The sequence below is a fragment of the Falco punctatus genome (genome assembly GCF_963210335.1).
Source record: "Falco punctatus genome assembly, chromosome: 4".
NCBI lineage: Eukaryota > Metazoa > Chordata > Aves > Falconiformes > Falconidae > Falco > Falco punctatus.
The window spans coordinates 40,364,406-40,388,915 of NC_137583.1; the positions used below are offsets into that span (position 1 = coordinate 40,364,406).

Genomic DNA, 24,510 nt, shown 5'->3' on the forward strand with positions numbered 1-24,510 from the left:
TGTCTTAAATTACTAATGTGTTGTGCTGACACAGGGACTTTCATTGTGGTTAGAGTATCCTGGTCTTGTTAAAATAGAAATGCTAATGATCTTGATGAAAGTTACATGAGGCGTGCCACTAATAGTAAGTGGATTTTTACTGACCAGATCATACTAAGAATTGTTTTCACAGATAGTATAAAGTAAATTAGTAATTAATAAATAGAGGTTGATACTGAGAAAGAATAATGCAGAGAAATGCTTTGTTACAGAAAAAAAAAATGTAGCAAGAGTGCAGAACAGAAATGAAAGTAAGTGCAGACAACTGCTCTGGGAAGCTGTGTGTACAGATTGTTGAGTTATTTTCTTGCCAAACTAAGGGCAAAGTAGAAATTCTTGTTCTGCCCTACTGTACCTTGTTCACCCTGATGTGGATGGAACAGATGAACTTCTGATTCACCATAGTGTCTCAGTTGAATGGCTTCACCAATTTTCTCTTACTTTGAGCTGCAAAGTGACTTGTTTTTCTTGCTGCTTTTTTTATTTCCTCCAAAATTTGAAACAGATTTGTTCAGACAGACAGGCAGACGTGGTTCTCTTGTGCTTCTTGCTTCTTCTTTGGGTAGTTGAATGCTCAGCTTAGATGACTAAGCAATTATGAGTTTTTATGTCTATTTTCATTTTTTTTTTAATGAACTTTGAAAAAAGAGAGTAGAAAAATATGACCTTTTCTTTGAGCTTTATGGGTGACTTAAATGCAAGGATATAGGCACTTAGAATCAGGAAAACTGGGAGAGAAACTATAAAACTAGTTTAGCAGCTGAACTTCTGCCTTATGATGCATAAATGTTAAAGATACTGAGTATGTTGAAGAATGCTTAATAAAAGAATGAACAGCAACCTAGAGCTAAACTTAGTTTTCTGATTGAGAAAGTAGAACCTTCTTCCAAAAACCTGGAGTAACTGTTGCCCAAAGAAGTAAGTAATGCCCACATACACTGAACACTGACACAGCACAAAGACTCTACCTAGGTCAATTCAAGCTAAGAAGACACTTTGGACGACAGGTGGTTTATCCCATCTCCTGGGAGGTAGATCTATGTGTACATTTCTTGTATTTATTCCAAGCTTTAGAAACGATCAGCAAAGTGTGTACACAGAGTATTCCATAGTCCATCACTACTTACAGTAAAACATGAAAATACCTCTTTGTCAGAAGTCAAGCATGTTGGTACAAGCCAGAGAGAGTAGTTGGCTTTGTTTGCGTATTGAACAGCAGCCAGTGAATTCTGATTGTTCTCAGAAAAGCTCTCAAGGTTCCAATTCACTATGACTTAGTATAGAAAGGTGAGTCTGTTTTGGTTTCTTTGGGTTGGGGGGAGGGGTGCTTTTTGTTGGGTGGATTGTGTTTTTTGTGGCTTCTTTTTTACCAAATGTTAAGATGTTATCCATGTATCCATAAAGTATAGCAGAACTTCATGGTTCTTTTGAATCATTCTGTTGTGATCGCATGAAAAAGCTTGTGATTACTGATAGTGTCTGAATTCTTACTTTTCATACCTTTAAAATTTTTGGAGACATATTCTATGCATCTTTATTCTTATAGAAAATGGTAATGCTAAAGTTTACTTGTAAAATTCATCTTCAGTACAGTTGTTTATCTGATCCATGCATTCATTAATAAAGGGTCCCTGCTGTTGTTGGCTCCAGCACAACTTAATTAATTACTATTTGAAATATGGATGTGCTAAATGATCCAACTTAGTGAAACAGGAGAACAGCTGTTACCTTCTTTTATGTTAGAAGTCACTGGCTTTTCTCCTTATTTGTGCGTGCCATCCCTTTTTTCATCTTATGACAATAATTCTATAAATTCTGGACTCAGATTCATATGTAAACCCTGATCCCTGTTTTGTTTTCCCACTGTGTTGCCGTGTTCTCCACTGTACTCTCCATTTTATCATCTCATCTTGCAACCATCCATTACTGTCTCTCCGTTTTTTTCTCTGTCATAGATTTTCAGGATCCTCATGTCCTTTTTCTTTCCTGTTCCTTTCTTCAGTTATTCTGCATTCCTGAAAGCCAAGTAAGTTGGCTGCTATTACACTGGAGAAACTAATAATTTTGCTATCTTTCCTTGTGATGTATTTTCCTAGCGGCATAATGCCTATGTGGTTTCTCAGAACAATATTGCAGAATCAATGAAAGTTTTTCCTAAGTATTTCCATTTTCCCTATTAGTCCTGCTGCTGTTTTCTCTGGTCAGTTGCTGAACTAGATTGATTTTTGCTTCTCTGTCTACTTTTTTTTTTCTTTCTTTCTTCTTTCTTTTTTCGTCTAGAAGAGACACTGACAACTAGTTTTTAAATAACACCTTACATTGCTGCAGGGTCTCCTGTCAGCTACAGGCAACAGCATTTCTGCACAATCAGGTGCTGGAGAGAGGGAAGGGAGACATTTCAGTGCTGCACCCACAAACTCTATCAGTTACAATAGCCTCAGTATCTGTCCCATGAATATCCTGGCACCTTAGCTGTGGCGTTCTCTCACTCTGATTCTTTTACACTCAGAATTTTTTTTGAGATTTTTATCTTTGAAGCTTGCTTGTTTGCTGAGCACTGCTCTACTTAACCCTGCCCTGAGCAGGGGCGATGGAGTGTGGTCTCCAGAGGCCCTTTCCAACCTCAACCATTCTGTGATTCTGTGAAGGACAAGAGAAACATTGATGGAGAACAAAGAAATGTGTATGTGAAGCCCTGTATGTTCACCGAAAGGAATATCACGCAGAACTAACAAATGCCATTGCAGAAGGAATTTAACCTACTTAGCTCAGCAGAGAAGATGTAAATCCCAACTGCAGTATGTCAGAGAAACTGAAACACCCAGGGGGACACATCATACTTGGCTTAGTTCTAAACTAAAGCCAAATCACAGCCAGCGTTCTAACTCATTTAATTGTTCGGCTAGTCATGTGGTATAGCATTTTGAATGTGTTTTGGTAATATAGTTTTAATTATTTTAAGGGAAAGACTACTAGGAAAGAATATGTTTACAAATGTAAGCACAGCTTAAATCCTTAACATAATTCTTCTGTGTGAAGGCACCTATTATTATATTATTTCCAGAGAGGTTTTATGATTTAAGAACTGAATACCCAGGGAGGACTTAGGAGTATTTATAGCATGTAGGATTACAGTTGTTGATGCTTTTATAGATAGAGAATGAAGAAAATTTTGCATTCTCCATTTTGGAGACAGAAAACAGGAATATTTAATGGAAAAAAGTTAGTTATGAAATAATTGAAACAAAAGAGATCATGAGATAGGGAAGATACTGAAAATATCATAGATCTAAAATTCAGTTTAAGGAGTATGATTTTTGTTCTCAGACTAGTGTTATCGAATCCAACATACTTTTAAAAGCAAGCAAGTCTTGAAGCTATTTCCTTTTTGAAATGGGATGTTGGATTACAAAAAAGACTTTATTTTCTTTATAGACGTAGGTGGAAGTCCCTTTACTTCAGTTATACTCAATTCTGATTATCCTGGGCCACAAAGTAGAAATTGGGGGAAAAGGAGTGGGAAGAAAAGAACAGAGAGAGAGTGTTTCATTGTCCAAAAAAGTATTTTCTTGTATTCTTAAGAACTAAGAAAACTGTTGTTCTTAGAGGAGTCAATAATGATTTATCAGTCTTAATGGGACTGAAAAAGCTCCTGGGAAGGTTGTCTCTTGGGTTCAGTCTACTTATCGGGAAGATTTTTAAGGGAATAGTATAGATTACTGTTTTTTTTTTTTTTCCCTGTAGATATTTGGGGTAAGCTATTTAAAGGGGTGATAGAAATTTTAAAAAGTCAAATCATACAGTGTGTCATTACCACCTATTGCTCATCATTATGCCTTATAGTAAGTGTCCCTTTTCTAATTGCTGTCCTGGTAACTTTTTTTTAATGCCTTCTAGCAGTCCTTTCCACTTCTTTCTTCTTTCTGACACTTACAAAATCAGTCGGTTCAAAATGACACATAGCTGGGCTCTAAATGTTTACCAGCTCTCGTTGAAGCCTTCTCCACGTAACAGTACCTCTTTTCTAGTCTCTTCTGAATTATATTTTTGAAGAGAGAGTCTCTGTTTCCCCTGCCTTCTGTAATGACTGATCTGTTTTGCACATTGTGAGCTGACCTGAGGGGTCCCACAATCACAGCTGGGGTGCAGGGGTACCCGAGCTGCCCTGGAGCAGGCATACCCCGTGCAGGGTGGGCAGAGCTTTGCCCGGGCCCCAGCTGAGGTCCTGGAGGAGCAGCGGCTGCATTTGCCTGGCACTGGGGGTGCAGACGTGCCAGTGCCAGTTCTAACTGAGCTGGCTGACTTAGATGTTCTTACTGCAGTGTGGGGATATAACTTGGTAATGGTGCAGAAATGGAAAAAAAATATGCAAATGGGAGCTGACTTGTGGACTGTGTTAGGGAAGAACAGACAGAGTCTTTTAAAGAAACATTACCAATTATTACATTACAGCCCACCAGCTGGTGAGCTCAGCTTTCCAGAATAACACATATTTTGTATATAGCATGGCGCAGAGAAGATCAAAGTAGGAGTTAAAAGGGGAGAATGAAGGAAGGGGCTGTATATTGAGAGGATCATTATCTTTTGAGATGATTGAGTTGGGGGGGGAGGATTGTGAGCTAATTCCAGTGTTGGTGTTCCATAAGGTTTCAGTCACCTTTATTGTCTGTGCTGTGTGGTTATTGATCATTGGTCTGATTTAGGATCTCTGTTAATGCTCGCTTTGTTCTTCCAGTGGCAAATCAGACATGGGAAATTGGGAGAATTTTAACAGGTGATACAGTTTAATATGTTTATCAAAACTTGCTGATATGTTCTGGGGTTGACTATAATTCTAGTCATGCAAAGCTCTGTATTTTTGAAGTGTCACTTGTGGCTTATTTTTGGAGGCAATCTGAAGACTGTATTTATGTGGTTTTGTGCGGTTACAGTATATGCAGCACATGTAGCGTATCTTCTTTTTGCCAGCAGAGGTGCAGCGTATTGATGCAATGCTCAAGTTTAGAATAGAATAGACTATTTCAGTTGCAAGGGACCTACAACAATCATCTAGTCCGACTGCCTGACTAATTCAGGGCTGACCAAGTTCAAGTGTGGTGTTAAGGGCATTGGCCAAATACCTCTTAAACATTGGCAGGCTTCGGGCATCAAGCACCTCTCTAGGAAGCCTGTTCCAGTGTTTGACCACCCTCTTGGTAAAGAAGCGCTTCCTCATATCCAGTCTAAACCTCCTCTCATGCAGCTTTGAACCATTCCTATGCGCCCTGTCACTAGATGTTGGGGAGGTCAGCACTTCCCCTCCTCAGGCAGCTGTAGAGAGCAGTGAGGCCACCCCGCAGCATCCTTTCCTCCAAACTAGACAAACCCAAAGTCCTTAGGAGCTCCTCATAGGACACACCTTTCAGCGCTTTCACCAGCTTTGTCGCCTTCTTAAATTGTGAGGCCCAGAACTGCACACAGTATTCACGGTGAATACAGTGGGATGACCACCTTGGTTGGCCACTGGTTTTGCTGTTTGCTGCAGCCCGGGGTGGGGGCTGCCCTCGTGGGTGCAGGGCACTCTGCTGACTCACACTGAGCCTGCTCTTGACCAGTGCCCCCAGATCCCTTTCTGCAAGGCTGCTCTCCAGCCACTCCTCTCCCAGTTTACACTTGTGCCTGGCATTACTCTGTCCTAATTGTGGAATCTGGTGTTTCAACTTGTTAAATTTCAACCCAGTAATCATAGCCCAGTGCTCCATCCTCTCTAGATCCCTCTTGCAAAGCCTCTTGTAACTCAAGACAGTCAGCAGGACCTCCTAGATTGCTATCATCTGCAAACTTGCTGATGGTGTGTTTAACTCCTGCATCCAGATCGTGGGCAAATACATTGAACTGAACTGGCCCTAGAAATGAACGCTGAGGAACACTGCTTGTGATCAGTCAGCTGCCAGGTGTAGCCCCATTCACTGCAACCCTCCGACTGCCGTTAAGCCAGTTCTTGACCCAGCACACTGTAAAGCCACTTATCCCACAGTTGGACAGCTTGTCCAGAAGGATGCTCTGAGGGCCAGTATCAAAAGCCTTACTAATATCCAGAAAGACGACACCCACGCCCTTCCCTTCATCCACTAGGCAGGTGACCCTGTCATAGAAGGACAGCAAATTAGTTAAACAGGACTTTCCATTTGTGAACCCATGTTGACTGTGCTCGATGACTGCACTATCCTTTAAATGCCTTTCAACAGTCTCCAGCATAACTTACAGTTTTTTCCAGGAACTGAAGTTAGACTAACAGGTCTGTAGTTCCTGGGTCTTCCTTCGTGCCTGTACACTGGAATAACATTGGCCAGATTCCAGTCAGCAGGGATCTCCCCAGGCTCCCAAGCCCTTTGGTAGATGATCCAGAGGGGTTCTGCCCTAACATCCGCTAGCTCCTTCAGAACTCTGGGATGAATCCCATCAGGGCCCATGGACTAGAGAACATGTTTAGTTACTTTAATATAACTTTCTCTCAAAATGTTTTGTGAACAAAGAATTGTGCTGATGAACAGAAAACAGATATGGCTAAGGACAGGCATAAATTCCAGAGAAGATGAGCTGAGTATTCACCTCCAATATTTCTTTGTGTTTGATGAAGACATCACAATTTTAATAAGGCCAATGTGAGTTCTAATTGTAATAAAAAGTAAGTCCAGCTTTTTTTTTTTTCAACCTGTTATATGCTGCACTACTTTGTACATATTTTAGCAGTTTTATTATTTCCAAAGAGACTTTATTTCAGTTTGACCTTGGCAGATGAAGTCATGGCTCTATCACAGGGCTATAAATAATACACAAGGGGGTTTTTGGGGTTTTGGTTGTTCTGGCTGAGGATTTCGCCTGTGTTATTACCCCTTTGTCAGAGATAACCGCTCTGATACCCACATCATCAGAATGGTATGTGCATTTTTGTTGCTAGTTTTGCAAATCCATATTCATTGCTAGTCAAAATGAACAAGAATTTTTCTGTGGGGAAGGAATACTAAGGTTATGTCAGGATAATATGTTCAGATAGCTACAGATCTGTTTCCTTAATATAGGCAAAATCAACATGGAAAAATAGGGGAATCATGGGTAGAGATTATATAGCCGTATCAGGTAGTACTTTTTTTTTAATCAGCATTTGGATATCAGAGTTTTGGATTAACTTAAAAAGTACAGGCAATGACTTGTGTGCTACTATCATTATCAGTAGGGTAACAAATTACAGAGAGGATAGTTAATTGTCACTGTTATATGCTACAGTGTAGGTAGGCAATGGTATGGTAGAGAAAGAAAATAGTATTTGAATATGACAACAAGTGGGAAAAGTCTGTTCTTACCAGGTGCTGCAATGATGCATGGATGGTACTCCTCATTTTCTTATACAGACAGAACCCACATTGCTAGTAAAGTTTTGCTATTTCGTATTTTTCTTTCTCCAACCCACATCATATAGAAAACAAGTATGTCATGATATTCAGGCTGAGTATTTCCCAAATAGAAATGCTGTAGACTCAAGAACCAAAACTGTAGAGTGCCTTGGAACCTTTTCAGGTGTCTGTTATAAAAACACTTCAGAATATTTAAAACTATATATTTCACAGGGCTTGTTTGCTTGTTTTTTGGGGTTGTTTTTTTTTTTTTAATTGAAGACTGATACAAAAATTTCTGGAAGTCAGTTGATTTGGCTGCCTTTTAATAAAGCACCTAAAACTTTTCTTTTGTTTAAGGTGGCAAAAAGTATATTCTGAAAGATGATTTTTCTCATGGTCTGTATTATGATTACATTTCTGGTTTTATTAACTTGAAAACTTAAAAAAAACAAAGAAAGAATAAAAACTTTCATGCTTGTTGGGGTGTCAGTTGAGAAGCTAAACGTCATTCAGGGTAAATGACTCTCTTTTCCCAGAGGTGGCCTTTGTAAACAGGGCAGAGATATTTCAGTATGTCAGTGGAGATGAGTTTTATGGACGAAGGGAAGTCTTGTGCCCAGTTACAGAGACTTTGTTGAAAATTAATTCACTGTCCATCCAATGTCCCACAGCTGACTAATGGGAGAAAAAAAAAAATAGAGGGGAGGGGCGATATTCTAATAAATATTCCTGATGTAGAGAGAGATTTTATGATCTGGGTACTTGGGACTAAAGCAAGGAGATATCTTCTGTCTGGAAGAGCCGCTTGACTGCATTTATTTTGAAAAAATTTGGACATGTCACATCACATCTTTTCTTACCACTTAGAGTATGATTATAATAAAATGTGATTGCAGGAAAATTTTGGGAATTTCTTATTGGCTACAATAAACATATTACTTGATTTCTGATGAAACTGCTTGTTTGTATTGAGAACAGTGAACTTGCATTTCAAGAGATTCAGTTTTTTAATCAAGTGCCTTAAAACTGCTGTAATGAAAAAAGACTTCACAGAGGAGAGATTAAAAAGAAAAGTAAATAAAATGGAAATAATATAATTAAGTTTTGACCCCTTAAATTGCTAACCTTCAAAGCTAATACTGGAGAAGCACAATATTATTAGCAATAAAAATAATTTCCCTTGCCCTTTTAAAATTGCCATAAACCGATTGACTGAGATGGAATGATGTTAATATTTAAGAAGTAGGACACTAGATTCTATTATCTGTGAAACTCTGTCACCTGGTACACTCTGTAGTCCTGTTATCTAATTATTGTCCTTAAATTGCATTAGTGTGCCAGCAATTTGTCTACTGTTGGAAAAATAATTGACATTTGGGTTACTGCTTCATACTGGGGAGACTCACTAGCTCGTTCCAAAGAGTCCTCTTCTATCAAAGCAGATTAGCTTAATTTTATATAAAAGAAAAGAGAAAGTCTGTGTTTTGGAGTATGTTGCTTATATAGTGCTCTTATGATTTGGTATTAAAATTCAGTTTATATATGAGAGCTAATTGTCAGCTAAAAAGAGGGGGGGAAGTGACAAATTAATAAATGACGCTTCTAACTTCAAATTAACTTTAGTGCAGTCATCTCTTTCACTGAGAGTGCATGCAGTCATGCTGATACAGAGTCAAAGTAAATACTGTGATGATATGAATAGAGGGGAATGTTTGTTTCTTGGCATCTTCTGTTCTTAGTGTTTAAATTTACAGTGTTTGTTCAGTAGATGGTTCTAGTCTGTGCTGTGGTCACACACACGAATGACCCTCTCCATGCTCAGAAACTGAGCCTCATAAGGATGCTGAAATGCTTTACTTTTCTAACAGAGAAGCCGCGTGGAGACTTGCTTAGCACACAGATGATATTGTGATGCCTGCCTCTTGTCAGAGGGGTCAAGCACCAGATTACACAGATTTCTTTGTAAGAACTGATGCTTGTTCTGCCTTGGATTTCCAGCTGGTTAGGTAATGTCGAATTCTGTTTGGCTTCCCATCTCTGTTTTTAAGGCAAGTGGCCTCCCTTTGTTTTCTTGAATTTTAACTTTTTTCTTTAATGATATTCATATATTATCATTAAAATAAAAAGAAATTAGATTTCAAATAATACTTTTCCTAACTAAAATACATAGTCTTTTTCCTGATGTTCTTTAGTACTTTTTCTTTCCTGTTTTGTTAGCATTTGGAGCAGTGCTTCCAAAATCTTTTTATAAAATTTCTTTGATTAAAATTTAAGGGTAGTTGTTATTCCTTGTAGCCTGGGTAAGGGAAGAGGCGTCTGTATTTCAGCAATTACATTGTGCTGAATATGTTTCCATGTCTTTTCAAAGGGTTTGGTTCATGACTGTGTACAGTTACATGCTTGAAACTTTCCATACTAATGTAATTTAGGATCTAAAGTTGATTTGAGATGCATGATTAGAAAATGTACATAATAATTTGTGACTACTGGAATTAAATTAAAAAGATATTTTAAATTATTATAAGGAATGTAGTTGCCTCATGGTGGTGATAATTTTGCTAATATAATTTGTTTAGGGACTTTCCAGTTCATGTTTGAAAACAAGAAAATCCTAAATGTCTTCAAAAATATTTTTTTCACAGGAGTGTGTCATAAACTCAAGCTTAATGCTTGAACTTATGAGACTGGTAATGTCAGCGTAATACAAATGAAACATTTAGGGATGTTGGCTAAAACTGAAAACCTCACCTGAATTTATTTTGACTATAACTTTTGAAAAAGATTTAGAGCACTGATTACACACCTTTAGAGGTGTCTGCCAACATGTCTTTAAAATACTTCACCTTCCAATGACAAGAGTCAGGATTGTCTCTCCTCTTGATGGCTTACATAATACAGTCCCCTTTTTTCAAACATTATGATGATTTTATTAAGGTGTTTTGTGGACTGCGTAAAATTGGTGGACTGTTTTGCATAAACCACACATTATCACTTCCATCTGAATTTTTTTTTTTAAATTTAAGAGAATCTGTAGGAAGCTGCAAATGAACTTGATAAAATTATGAAAGTATAAAAAGTTTTCTGCAATCATTTGTGATACTGTAATTCTGCATTCCAAAACATCTTTTTGAAAACAAGCATTATGCCCCAAAAATACCTGAAAAGGAAGTAAGTTTTCAAAAAATAGTTGAGTTTATTCTACAGCCAAAGTAATAATGCAATGAAAGTTTGTATAGCCAGAATGGCAACATCTATCATAAAGGAAATCTGAAAATTACGTGTTTCAGAACAATTAATGCCTGTGTACTGGACTTTATATGAATACTGTGCTACTGTAACAGAACAGCTAAGGCTGTAATCTGAGAGCATCTGCAAAGCACGAAGCATCCTGTTCCATTTCTGGACTGGTTTTTCTTCTTCTGAGATTACTTGGAGGTTATTATTTTTCAAAAAGTAATAGTGCATTAATAATTATTAGTAATGATGTATTTTTAAAATCCTAAATGTCATAATTTGAGTGAGAGAGTGAGAGCACACTCACCAAGGATATTCAGTCACAGCTAACGTCTGTTTTTTATAGACTGTTAAGACTGTACACGGAGAGGCACGGGTCACTTGCAATGACCCAGTGGGGTTACACTGGCATAAAATTTTGAGTCTCCTGAGTCAAATGCTAAGCATTATTTTGCTTTAGAATTCTAATAGTACCAATAATGAGGCAACCTTACCGTTAACTCAGAAAAAGAAAAATAACATTTTTGCCCCGAAGAAAGGTGTGTTTAAAAGGTCAGAGCTGTACCTGGAGGCAGTGAGATGCCTCGTGGCAGTAACGGTAACCCAGAACTCTTGAAATGCAGTAAAGGTGTAAGTTTTCAGTAGGACAAAGGACATTGCAGAAGAAACAGTAATTTCTTAGATTTAGGATTTTCTCTTACAATGCTGTTAAGAAAGTTAGGTAAGGCCGGGCTTTTAAAGAGCTCAGGACCAGAATTTCATATTCTCAGCCTACACAGCAGCTGCTAGATTTTCAAAATAGCTCAACTCCTAACAGTCCCTGTTCTGCAAGGCACAGAGCTCCTGTGAAAGTCTGGCTCTCATTTGGGTGCCAAAATGAGAGCTGAACTCTCATGAAAATCTGTGACTACACCAATTTATTGGGGAAAAAGAAAAAAAGATTCCATAAAGTCGACATGAAAATTAGATTATAGCAGTATATTTATTTCTTAGTAATTAATTTCTTGGCATGATTATGATCGTACTTTGATAACTAGAAGTCTTATTCTCTGAGTAGTTGTTAGAAGACTACATACATTAAAAGGTGACCTGTAAAGTTATTTCTAATGGATTTATCTCTCTCATTAATGTCACTTCTCCCTACATTCTCTTATGCTGTCTTTCTGAGGGACACAGAACAATGATCATACGGATTTTTCCTCTAAAATCTAATCTGGACAGAAACAGTACAGTATATAGAACATACGTGTACTTTTAATGCAAGTATGAGGCCAAAAATAGATTCAAAAAAATCTAGTTTAGATATATACTCCTTGAAAATTAGTTGTCTCCATAGCCATTTAAATAGAAAATAAATTAATTTCAGTTAGATGAGAAGAGGGAAGTTTACTCTTAAAGCTGCCTATGGTAGAACTGGAAGAAGGAAACTGCTAGAAAAACTTGTATCTTCACAATGTCATCACAATTAAAATATAAAATGTTACAACAGTGTTTTGTCTGGAGTGGAGCTGGTTTCTAGTAATGTGTGGGGATTCATAACTATGTTTAACCACATGGATAACACCAAAAAGCGAATGTAGTTGTTAGCTTTAGAGAGATCTCCAAAATGTGGTTCTCACACATATAAGAACATTGTCTTACAATTTACATTTAATTTTTGCTTGATTCCACATGCAGTCCCTTCACCACTTTTGTAAACTTGTCTATGGCATTACTGCCATGGTGATGTATGCAGTACAAAATTAGACAACAAGACTTACTCTGAATGTTACTTTTTAACAAATCCCAGCCTGTGTCTCTTTAATTCTATACTTTGTTTAGCAGCCACAGTTTATTGTCAATACATACTTTTATCGTTGAATGAATACTAGCTTATCTTGCAGTATATATGTAATTGATGTATATATACAGATATACTTGCACATTTATATATGCATGGTATAAATGTCTGTGTGTTTATAATGTAGCTGTCACTTTATGGCTTTTCCATCTCATCTGTCTTGATGAAATAGTTCAAAGTTTTCCTCAAAAGCTTGAAGTTCTTGAAAACTATTTTATATTTGAGGATGCTTTCAAAAGTACCTACATATCACTTACAGAATCTGTGAAATGCTTCCTGAAATGAGAAGAAAGCTGTGCACTCAGGTAACAATAAATACACCAGGAGCTCTACAGTGCTCTCCAAACAACTTTCTGAAAGGTTGAGGAAAACGTTCACTACCCCCCAGAAAACAAATCTTTTTCTCCCTTTTGTAGCATCTCCATTCAAACACATATACTGAGAAAGGAAGTTCTGCAGCAGATGCATAAGCTAACAAATTAATTTTGATGCTAGCTTTTTGGTTGGACTGTGTTTTGCCATTGTTAGCATTAGCTCTGTTACTGAAACTGTGTAAATAGTTCATGTTATGTCATTGTGTGTGTATTCTGTTCTGTATTTTGGGCAATTCCACATAACGTCTTCTTTCGTCCTAATTCTAAACTATCTTTGTGTGTGTTTGAAATTTGTGTATAATCTTCCCCCTATGAATATGTAGGCATTAGAGAAGGCTAAGCTGTAGTTTTCCTGCATTTATCTAGTATGAGTGTTGTTTTGTAAATGAAAGAGATTACATTGTCATCGCCCAGTTGCAGAAATATATTTGCTGCTGACGTTTGTGTTCTTCTGCTACAATAAACTGTAGCTCTGTTTACTACCAGCTCTGACAAGGCGTCACCGTAAGTCATGGGGTAAGCTGGCAGTTGTGTAGTGGCCGCTGTGATACACGCCCTGAACCGTTCTGTTCTCCAGCCGTGAAACCTCTCCAGACAGTAATAGACAGATGAATGTAGTGAACAAAGATGACAACCTTAAAAATTCTCTGTCTGCATGAATGACTTGGAGCTTTGCTGTACTGAGCCCGAGGCTGACCTCAAGATTTTGTGGAGTTGAAGTTAAAGACCAAATTTCTTATGGCACTATTCTATAGAGAAATTAAGAAAATATGGAACTTCCTTTTCTCTTATTCCCCAATTATTTTTTAAAGGCAGTAGGGGCATCTTTTTGCCTTTTACACAGACCTACTAATGCAGAATGAATATTCACTTAGAATATGTGCCAGAAGGCAAAAATCGTTATCTTTGAATAGAAGTGTTTAATGAAAGTCACCTTGAAAACATATTTATTTATAAAAGTTTTATGTCTGTAGCCATGCGTGAGTGGGCATCTAAATGCAGGAAGGAGTTGATAACACACTATTCCTGTTGTTGAGCAGCACCCTGTAAAACTACAGGCAGCTTGTTCAACTGGATTAACAGCCAGAAACATCAAAACAAATGAAACATTTGCAGCCAAAATTAAAATATAAGAATCATTTGTCAAATACAGATTTTAAGAAAAAGTAGTGTAGCTTAAGTTGAGGACTAAAATCAAAACCACCTACTTTTTATGTAATTTGTATGCACATGTTTTGAAATGCCCCTGATGGCTAAATAGTGAGCACCACAGCAGTATTTTCTGGGTGCTGAGAGATGCTACCCAGTCCTCGGAAGGTTTAGTGGTTGCAGTGGGGCAATATTTCCTCAGTCTCCTGAGATGACAGGAGCAGGTTACTGGTGCTCTTCACAGTCTAGCCAAAAACTCCTTCTTTATGTCTCTGAATAAAAATTGAAAGAGAATAAGGTGAAAATTAATAATAATAATAAAATACTATATTCTTCTATGTCTTCATTTTTTTTTGGCATGTGTTAAAGGATCATTTGCAAATCTCTTTATCCTGTTGGTTTTAGTCATGCAATTTTAGAGAGGATTTGCCTTTTAGCCACATTTGCTTTGCATAATTGACCCATCCAAGAATTTAATTACCTGTAGGTCAAGCAGTAGTTAAAATGCGAAGTTTAGTGGAATTTTTTTAGGAATATTCTTGCCTTGCACTTAGCAAGGTGCCTTGCACAGGTAAAAGATCACTTGGTACTGTGAAGCAGACTTGGAGTCTCGCTGATCGATGCTGTCCCCAAGGGATGCGGGCTAACCTAGTGCTGTAAGTAGATCCACTTTGTGTCTCGACAGAGAGAGAAAGAAGCGAAGAGAAAATTGAGGCCTAGTTTTGGAAGGGAGGCTGAAAAAGATAGCTGAATCTCCAGAATATTGATTGTAGGTTGCCAATCCTGATACATGTGGGGACAGTGTTTGTGCACTCTCAGAAACCTGCCTGTGTCACTGTAATAAGTAAATCCTTATTGTGGGAGTCAAGGGGGCTCCTCTCAGAGCTATGGTCGTGCTCATAGTATAACAAAACTTTTGCCAGGCACAAAAAAAGAATAGTATTAAAACCAAAAGAAAATTCTTTCCTTGATTTAGAAATTATAGGAGTGTATGGACTTGTCAGTGGGAAACGCACCTCCCATTTCATTAGCCTCTGTACGCTTGGGGGTGGAAGCCCTAAAGACTTTTCAGTCCTTCGTTGTGGTGGTTTTTTTTCCCCCCGACCTGACATGTGATGATGGGGTTTCTTTTTTTTTAATGTGCAGCCTTCTGACAATTCCCCTGCCTCACAGCCTCAGGCTTTTGCTCTCTTGGAGAGTCTCTGTTCATTTGCCAGCAGCGCTTGGGCTGGTCAGTTGGGTGAGTTTGGGATACCTTGGATTAGAGGTTAATCCACGTTTTGTTGATTCCTCACAGTAATTGTTTGATTTAGGACATGGATGTTCTTTTTGATTTGTCATTTTAATGTAAACTAGCAGAGACCCTCCTGGAGTGGCAAAGTGGAACATAATCCTCGTTTTTGCTAGCACATTTCTCTGAGAGTTAATCAGCGTTTGCTTTTCATGTGGCTTCTACAACTCTGAAATCTTAGGCACTTGTTAGATTTCAAGGAGCTAAGATTTCAACGAGCTAAGACTCCTAACTTTGCTGTTATATAAAGGAAGATCTGTTGTTCCTATTTTATATGTGTAAAGAAAAGCGTATAGATATTAAGTGATGTGCCCAAGGTTGCTTGACAATGTAATGATTGCCCTGAGACTAAACTGGCAGAACTGATTTTTTTGCTTGTAGTGACAGACTGTTGTGAATTCTCTTTCAAAGCGGTGTTCAAAATCTTCCAGGTTCAGGGTTTCAGACAGAGAATACAAAGGTAACTTCCTCCCCTGAAGTGCTTACAGTCTGCGGATAGAAAATAGAAAGGGCACAGAGGCACAGGAAAATCATTACCTGCCTGAAGTCACGCACAGCTGCTGGGAAAAGAATGAAGTATTAACCCTTTTCTAGAATTATTTCTTTAATATATTTTTTGCTGAATAGTTCTACACTCCTTGTTATGTTTTGGGTTGGTTTTTTTCTGTATTTCTGAAGTTCTGTAAAAGTGACATGTTTAATGGGAACGGCTTAGTCGGAAGCTCATTTTAAATATAGCTTAATAGGATGAAGGGTATGTTTAAAGATTTATAAATATTAAAATTGGAACTGTTCATTTAGCCTGTCTGCGGGGCTGGGCAGGGGGGGAATGCATACACACGCCTTTTGTGAACAGTGGTAAAATCCTGAGGGATGTACTTGTTCATTCCTATGGATTGTCTGAGATCTATACATGAAATCTATATGATAGAAATAGTGTTGGTTTTGTAATAAGCTTCAGTGTTCCCATTTTATTTTTTCTTTTAGTATATTACACAGTCCCCCTTAACTAGCCAACAGGAACATAGCAATGAAGTGAAAGCTGTCCTTGGCTTCATATTAAGACCAGCTTAGGTATGTGACCTGTTGGTATTGTTTGCCTTGATAATTTTTTTGAAGGAGAACAAGCTCTGATGTTTCGGGTGGGGTGTTATGTGTTTTTATGTTTTGTTTTGTTTTGGTTTGGGTTTTTTTGTTTTTGTTTTGAGACAGCATCTAATGTATTTCCACTATTTATATAACATAGCCATATATGTCATTTTCATAGCTGTTTAATGCCAGATACTTTAAGAAATTTTTATTTTTTCATGAAAGAAGGTAGTTTCCAGGTCTGTAAAGACTGAAGAGGAGAAAACTGTGTTTTAAGAAATACTTGAAGCTGAGAAGGGGGCTGATGGCAGAAATAGCTGGCTTGTGTTTATGGGTGCAGGGTGTTAGGGAATGGAGAAGTTATGAAATCCAAAGGTTACTGGACTGTGCCAGTAACGGCAGCAGGTGTTTGTCCTTGGTGCCTGGTGGATATCTGAGAAGAAAGGGGAGGTTACCAAAATCCATATTTGAAACTGTTGGGATAAAATTTTATATCCAGAGCCTCATTTGGTTGCTTTCCCCAAAACTGTTCTGATTCATGCAGCACAAAGAAAAAGACCCTTTCTACATAAATGGATGGAAGAAAAACTTCAAATATAGACAGGAACAAAAAGAATCTGTTTTCATTACACTTATGGCACTGATGTCTTTTTGTATTCAAAGGAAGAATATAGGCCTTGATTGCTTCTTGAATTTGACACAGCTATGACTACAGTCCCCTAATTGGGCCATGCTTTATCCGGTGCTCTGATGGCTTTGTTAATTCCCAAATCATGTCAAAGAAAAATTCTAGATGGTGATCAAGTACAATATGGGATTCTTCTTTGGGAGAGAGGTGGATAAAAGGAATAGGTAAATACTGAATATGGAAATTGGGTCTGTTTCTGATCACTAGGGGAAGACTTCTTCGGTCTGTAAATGGGGGATTTCAAAGCTAAAGGCAAGAAGACTGAGCCTACAGTATGTTCTGAAGAATGTGCTAAAAATGGAAGCTTACATACTGACCAAACAGCTACCCCCAGAAAAACGTACAGGAAAGATACCATTCTTTTCATACTCGGTTGAGGTTGGAAATAATGTAGTTCATATCACCAATGCCATTTTGTTACTTTCAGCACTGTGTTCCATGTCCAGGGCTAATAAAAGCTGTTCTTTTTCTTTTCTTTTTTTTTTTTCCCTTTAAAATTTACTGAGGACCAAAGCAGTCAATTCACATGGACAGCAGAATAATTTGAAAGAGTAAGAAAAAAATTGCACACAAATTTTTTATTCATTTCTTCAGGAACTGGCATTGGTGTGTGGATTGTTTCCAGTGCTGCCCAGGGGAGACCCTGTGACAGACCATGAGCTCACCTGGTGGGTTTAAAAGGCTTATTTGTGGAATTAGAGTTGAGATATAAAAAACGATTCAGTGAAGAATCTGTTCCTATTCTGGATTATAAAAGAAATTTTTTGTTTCCTTTGAATAATGGCTGCAAATGTGAGTGGAATATTTCAGCCTGTTGGTCCCAGATGATGGGTCTCTGGGGATGGAAGAGCCGTTATGCTTGGTATTACCTTTGTGAAATACCAAGTAGGAGGAGAGAGAGAAAGAATGCACATGTTAGTGTGTGCATGCGTGTGGATGTGTTTCCAGCAGCCACTTCGAAAGCATTTGTATGATACATATAAGTGAGGTCCAGGTGGTTGGTGATAGTCCCTGGGATGTGGAACAGCTAGTGTTACTATTTTGCTCAAGGAACAAGTAGAGCCTTTAAAGGATAGGGCATGAATCTTGTTTTGTAAATAAAGAGAAAAATGCAGTTTGTGCATTGAGTGGGGGTAAAAATAGCATAAAAAGATAAACATGCAATATCAGGTACTTTATTTTCTCTAATGCTTAGTACCATTTTTTTTTTCTGCAGCAGTAAAAAAGTAATGGTGTATTTGAAAACTGCTATATTAACGACTTGTAGACAAGCAGAAATGCAGGTTTTAAACATGCGATTTCAGTTACTTGTACCCTTGTGTCAGCTCCAGTCATACACATATGTTCAGGGTGGGATCCGTCTATCAATTACATATTCAACGACTGTAATTAAAACTTTGTGAAGTATTGTAATGTGTGTATATATAAATCACCTTTTTTTTTTTTTCTGGATTAGTTCTGTGTGGTTTGAAATTCTGAGTGAAATACTCTAGAGAATGGGGGTGGGGTGTTTTGGTTTTTTGTCTGTCTTTTTTTCCCCTTCAAGTACAGTATTTATATACTAAGGTATTAACTGATATGTATGTAAATGTAAAATGCTTAATTGCTTAATTCTATCCATTGCCTATATTTTAATAGGCTATGGCATTTCCCTGTGCAGTGTCTTTCCAGTGCTTTCATTTTTCTTGCATCCAACTTCAGAAGGTAACTAGATATGTCCTTATTTCATTCCATTCTTGCTTTTCCAGCAGTTGAGGGAAGTTATGCAACCCCCTCCTAGGGCCCTTTGGGGATGCCGCTGTGCTTGGGCTCCTTAGCACCCATTCATTGTATTAGCCCTCTGCCAGTGGCACTGAAATATGGAAGGGTGCAGAGCTTTTCTTCTTTCTGTGCCCCCAAACCCTCTTACCAGATGATTTGCTATCCTTAATAAAGAAAAGTAGGAGGGATAAAGGCAGTTGGTGAGCTGCTGCTCTGCTATTAGAATCCCTGCAAGATGTGACAGGATGTTATGATGCCTCAGTGGCATCGATGGTAAAAATGCCAGGACTCTGGCATTTATTGGAGGAAGGGGATTGTGCTTTGTCCCTACATCCCTCTGAGACTCAGTGGTATCATCTGCTGCCATCCTTGCTGGAAGAAAACCCAGGCGAAGTTAACATTTTGTGTAGCTTGCAAAATGTGCAGAGTGGAAACCTGTGAGGTTTGCACAACTGAGGATGGTTTTCATACCAATATTTGCTAATGGCTGTTCTTCAATATAACTTTAAAAAATCTCTGAGGGAGTTGATTTTAAGCAAAATGGAAGTAAAATGGCCAAAGGTTTGCTATCAAAGTTATTAATGACAACCAGTTATACTTCAGCTGGTAAAACCTGTAAAATAATACTTACATCACTCATTTTGGCATCATGATGCCATTCTCATGGGCTGTTTCCATGAGCTCTTTACGATGCGTTCGCATCCTACGTGCCCTGTCACTGCAGGCTTGAAGTCACTCCTGGGCAGAGGCTGCTGCAGGCAGCAGATCACAGTCTGTTTGACCTCCTTCTTCCATTGGTGTTGGGTAAAAATTATTCTTGCCTTTTCTAAACATTTTAATCTTACATCAAATACTCATTTAGGAAGAACAAAACTGACTGTATTTCTGAACAATCTAAATTGCTTGCGGTATTTTAGTAGTATGGGAGCTGTTTAGGGTGAAATAAAAGTAATACTTGCCATTATTTACTCTGGGAGCACCTGGCTTTTGGTCACTGTGTAGTTATTCAAATAAAATGGATTTGATTGTAAAATAATACAAGGTTATTTCATAAGTCTTACAGCAAACATGCTAAAATAAAGGGGTTATAGAAGAGTGTGCTTTTTGACCTTAATGTATGGCTTCAATTTTTTTCTCTATTTCACCTCTCTAGTTTGAGTCAAGGCTCAAAAGTGAACCTAGCTGTAAGGTGTCTTATCTACAAGTGACTGTATCTGTTATTTGTCTTCTTTCAATGGGTCAAGGCTGAACATTTATTATTGTATTGATCATAATATTTCATAGTTGAAAGTAGTTCTTAATTTAATACTGTGTTGTCTGCTCAGATACTATTTCAAGTACAGAATGGGAAATGTAGCTTCTGCCTTTACTCCTGAGATATGTTGGCTGGTATTTTTCTGTAGCTGTGTTACTCTGACCACATTCGCTTATTGTCTTCTCTAACTTATCACCTCGCTGAAACATTAGTATACTAAACCTATATATTTTTAATACATTACCAGGAAACCTTTTCAAGCTTCTTCAAAGCTTTTAAACCTTTAAAGTACTTCTGCCACAGTAGTTTTAACGGAGATAAACAGAACAAGGAACATGATTCCTTTAAACATCAGCATTTCTGGACAGAATGAAAAGACTAATGGATGAAATCCCTTGGAGGCCATGGAAGTTTTCTTGTTAATTGTAATGATTTTGGATAGAAACCACAGAAAGAAGAAATAGGAGTAACAATATATAAAGTTGGGTGTATTAACGGTTAGTAGTAAGAGTTTTATGAAAATTTCTTTTTTTTTCAGTAGCAAAGAAGTTGTGGTAGGACGCGTGATCTCTCCGCAAGCAGCACAGTGCAGTCTAATAGGGGAAGGGCTGCGTTTCTGAATGGCCTTATTACAAACAGACCCTATAAAACTTGACCTGATGGATGTAATTTGAAAGAGAGTTATATTATATCAGTTAAAAAAATATGGCATAACTTGGGGTTTTTTTAGTCTTAGAAATATCAGTATATTAATTGGCATTACCCAACAACATGAAAAAAACGCTTCGCGTGAGAAAATCATAGTGGATTTCTTCAGGCAGTGCTTTTGGGATTGGGATTTTATAAATGCCATTGAATATTTGTGAATTACTTGTTTATTAATACGGTTATGAAATATACCAAAAAGTGTTTTCCCTCAACTACATCCAACTTGCATAATTAAGAAAATAAAGCAAAATCTTCTTTTATGATGGCTTGAATGTTGATTATAGCTTTGTTCTCTACATGAGAAAATGAGCACTATTTACCTGTGTGTTGACTATTATTAGAAAAACTGATAATCAATAACATTGAATTAACAGCTACTAATTGCTTTTAGTATAGGTAAAAGATAATAAATTTTTCCTGCACAGTTTTTCAAAGTGCCTGTTGCTGTGTTTTGATGAAATGGAGTCAGTATTGCTACTGTGGGATGCACCAATTGCCACAGAACAAGGAGCTCCCAGCAATTTACTGAAATGCTGATGTATTGTACCTTGAATATTTTGTGTGTCTCACATGATACTTTCTTACTAACTTTCAAGAGATGATAAAGCGTAAATAAATGCAACAAAATGGATAAGCATATACTATAGTTTTTCTAGTATTGCAATCTCTTTCTGCCAGTGGTTAAATTAATAACATGTCATTATCACAGGATTATTCTGGTTTTGTTTATAAAGGGCAAAGGATAAATGGAAATTGTATCAGCCAGAACCATTAAACCAGGGATTTAGTCTTTGGCCAGTGGTTTGGTATCCAGGTGTTGAAAGATGAAGTACTATGTTTACAGTTCTAATTTTAGAAGTTTTCTTTTTGTTAAAGTTACAGAGCAACAGCACTGATTTCTGTGCATTTTGAGCATTAAGAAAAGCTCTTAAAACTGAGACTGTTACTTAGGAGCCAAAAATACAGACTTAAAACAGTGCTAGGAATGTCATTTTGAAACTTTTGGTCAAAGGTTTTAAATAAGAATCAACAGCATGCATAGTTATACCCCAGGGTGTCCCAATAGTACACGACACTATGAACAACTTGAATTTGAGAACAAAATATAATTTCTAATTCCTGTGTATGAAACAAGGCCTAGCCATCACAAATTGTTTCTGAAGATACACTTGGAAGATGTGGTGATTAATAAATGACTCTAGACTGCTTTTGTTGTAACAGTAGGCTGTGCTATAAACAGGAATGGGAAAAAATGATTACATTTAATAGGGTAGCAGCTGTAAGGGTGCCATTATATTAAGTGACTTAATGAATACTCATCTTGAAGCAATAAATTAAAATGCAAACAATCTACTCTAATCAAGTAAGCAGAATATTTCAGTTACTTAAGTTGTATTAAATGAACACTTCAATCAAGGTATGTACCTGCACATGTTCTTATGTTTAATCTAGTTATTGTGTAACATCACTTTTAGGTTATATATTTAATGCAGACTTACTCCTTTTTCTTCTGCATTTTCTGTTTTTTTTTTGGGTGTTGTTTTTATTGTTGTTTCAGAGTTTTGGGGTTTTTTTTGTTTGTTTGTTTTTTTGGTTTTCTTTTTTGTCTATTTGCTGTAAGTAAAGAAATTGCTTGCAGAATAATTAATAGTCCATGTTAAATCCTGTCCTGGTTACTGAAAGGTTTTCAAAAAAATTATCAACAAGAAGGTTATTGTGAAAGCTATGACAACAGTTTCTTCAGGCAGGGGTATCTCTGTCTCAGTGTCTGCATCTACAGATTTATTTAGGGGTGTCTGTGTATATGGGCACGTACTTACACATATGTGCGTATATATATATATGTGCAGAAATTAAAAAGATAAAAGTAAAAATTGACAGTACCATTATTTTCTGGGAAACAAGTGTCTGTTCTGACATTGTAAATAAGTAATATGAAAATTAAAAGGAAATTACATTTTACATGCTGATATTCTAATTCTGGACATACATATGCAAAGGTAGTTTCTAGAGAGTATTTACAATGAAAGATCATGACCCACTTGCCTCTGTTGTTGCAAGGTGCTAGGCTCAGCCTGTGTAGTAAATATTTATCCACCTTGGCTTTTTGCTGTTTATTTACATTTGTGCAACTGTTTCAACTTCATCAAGTGTTATGATACATTTGGGTTACTTACTTACCAAACAGGTAAACCTGCAAGCCAGGAGATGATGTGTGCAGGAGCATTTTTGAGCCACGCTTGCATTTCTATTTGAGAGTTGCCTGAGAATCCACCACCGAAGAATCTATAGTTACCTTTTAAGTTTTCTCAGATTATACTTAGATTTTGCTTTTTGGTTGATGGCTTGGTTTTGCTTCTCTTCTTCTTTCTCCTTTTTTTTTTTTTTTTTTTTTTTCTTTTCTTTTTTCCTTAAGTGGAAAATAATACCTGTAGATGATTAAAGTATTCAGAGGTCCTCAGTATTCGACTCTTCCCTTTTATTTTGGGAATAGATTGATGTTTTGCCTCATGAATCATTCAGCTCTGCTCCTGGTGTCTCTAGTTTTGTCTGAGATCAGGAACACGCCGTCAACTGCTTTTTGATAGTTCCACAACAGCAAACTTGATTTCTAATAGCAGAAGTGGAAAGAAATAAAGAGCTATCTCAATTTTGTAGGCTGCTTGTCAAAGCTGTGCGTAGCAGGTGAATGTCTACATTGTCTGCAGAAGGAGGAGAATGGAAATGTGTTCGCTTTGATGGTAACTATTAGAGATGGACTGTCTTTGGATTAACAGGGTAACAGAAGGGGATATTATTGCTGCAAGGTGTAATTATACCATGCAGCTCTACAGTCTGGCTTTTCAGAATGTGCAAGATGTAAGAAGCCATCAGGAAGAAATTGAATACAGCTGTTTCTGGATTAGGCAAGCACAGATCTTCTGCTTGGGCTCCTGCAAGTACCTACCAGTGTCTTGGATGGGTAGGTTTACTGAGACACCTTTCTGTTGGTCCAATGGTAAAAAAAAATTGTATGAAATAAAATTGGAACAACCCTTATAATTGGCCATGGCTGTCCGTAAATGCAAGAGACTTTGGGGAAGTGCCCCAGTGTAGGTGTTGAGGACAGATGTCAAGGGGTTTGGTGTGAGTTCTGTTTAGTTAAAACATCTTGAAGGAAAGAGTGGTGCTGAACGGATTTTCCTGTGTACCTAGCCCTACATATGTTAAGGAACAAAGTGCAGCAGGACTTGAGACTTTCTGCTTTACTTTGAAATTTTTTTGTTCCTTTTTCTGTTGTCAGTGCACTACGGCAGAAAGCCTGTCGGAGTTCAGGGAGCATCTGGGTGATGCTCTTAGTCATATGGTTTAGGTTTAAGTAGTCCTGTGAGGCACAGGGACTTGGACTCAATGATCTTTATGGGTCCATTCTGACTTGAGATATTCTATGATTCTAGTCTATGATTCTAGTTAAACCATTTACATCAAGGGTTCAGGGGAGGGGCTGTCATTTAGATCATAATTCCTAGTATGTGCTAAAAACTGATCGATAATAACGTTGTTTTGTGAACAGAGCTGATCTTCGGTTGTCCACTGATATTGCCCCAAATTTTGAACTACCATTTGTAATAAAGAAATAAAGGATAAGACTGTCAGTACTGTAGAGTCTGAGAGTACCTTAATGTCACCTGTAAATGTTGCATACTTCCACTTCAAAAAGAACACA

At 37.5% G+C, this 24,510-nt stretch overlaps 1 protein-coding gene across 15 annotated transcripts in view; it reads left to right on the forward strand.

The window, feature by feature from the left end:
* The window catches only part of RBFOX1 (RNA binding fox-1 homolog 1), a 1,334,594-nt gene that overhangs the window by 505,344 nt on the left and 804,740 nt on the right, over nucleotides 1-24,510 (forward strand). The window contains exon 1 of one of the 15 annotated variants that reach the window (XM_080382969.1): nucleotides 1-24,510. This exon is cut by the window's right edge and continues 27,383 nt beyond it. The exons of the other annotated variants lie outside the window; for them this stretch is intronic. The gene's annotated coding sequence lies outside the window, so the exon portion shown is untranslated. 15 annotated transcript variants of the gene reach the window in all.